Source organism: Grammomys surdaster, unplaced genomic scaffold (genome assembly GCF_004785775.1).
Source record: "Grammomys surdaster isolate TR1022 unplaced genomic scaffold, NIH_TR_1.0 126391, whole genome shotgun sequence".
In the NCBI taxonomy this organism is placed as follows: Eukaryota; Metazoa; Chordata; class Mammalia; order Rodentia; family Muridae; genus Grammomys; species Grammomys surdaster.
Window position 1 is genome coordinate 673,816 of NW_021621185.1, and position 974 is coordinate 674,789.

Consider the following 974-nt stretch of genomic DNA (forward strand, 5'->3'; position numbering starts at 1 on the left):
CTCAAGAGCTCAGCAGCCAGGAAGGGGTGGGACCAGTTCTGCACAGCCTCTCGACATTCACATAGTCTCTGACTCAGGGACATTCCCATGCTCTCAAGTTGTAATATGAGCTACAGACATGGACAGCAACCCCTGCTGCTTTGTAGCCATGGAGTGCATGGCCATCAGTGGCAGCTTGGGGTGGGGCCCTCACCATGGCCTCAGGTGTCAGGGTTGGCCACTCATAACAGGCTAGTCCTCTCCACCTTTGAGGCTCCAGTTCCATCTCTCTTCATAACACTCAAGCTGCTCCACTCCTCTTTCTCTCCCATCTGACCACCACATACTCCCTCATTGTGGTGGCTCCCAATGAAGGCTAGCCACAGGGGCTATTGGGCCTCTGTCTATGCCATGCAACAAGCCTGGGGTGGCATGGCAGTCCATAGGTCTCTGTCTTCCTTCTCCTGTACTATGCTGCCTGGATTTGATTTGACTTTTATGTGTCCTAGTCATAAGAGAGTTTTGGCCACTAAGCCAAGCATCAAGCTAGGATGAACAAAGGACTGCCATCTGCTCTGCCCCTGACTGATATAAGAACACCACTACCAAGAAGGTGTCTCTTGGCCCATTGCCAGGACAGGAGTGTCTTCTTATTTTTCTTTAAGTGCTATTTCATGCTATCACATATGCTACAGTCTCATGTGATTCACAGTGAGTGTAATGTACATGTTCTATAGTAGCTGTGGTCAGCTGCCAATGAGGTCTCTTCAGAACCTCTGTTCTATGCTGATAAACTCTGACAGACTTGCAAACAAGATTTTGTTAAGTTTTATGTGTTTAAACAGGGTTTTCACTTATACATGACTTATTCATTATACATGACTTATTCATGACTGGATTCTGGGTCCACACTGCCTGCTCTTAATGCATGTCTCTCCTTTTTTTCCTCCCACAGTGACTGGAAGAATGGGAAACACAGTTATAACTTTTAGCTT

The 974-nt window shown here is 47.0% G+C and overlaps 1 non-coding gene across 1 annotated transcript; it reads right to left on the reverse strand.

The window, feature by feature from the left end:
• Nucleotides 1-475: 475 nt before the first annotated feature.
• LOC114614590 lies at nucleotides 476-618 on the reverse strand. The gene has a single exon (XR_003710356.1). It is a non-coding gene; the product is annotated as a small nucleolar RNA SNORA48 (small nucleolar RNA).
• Between the last annotated feature and the right edge of the window lie 356 nt (nucleotides 619-974).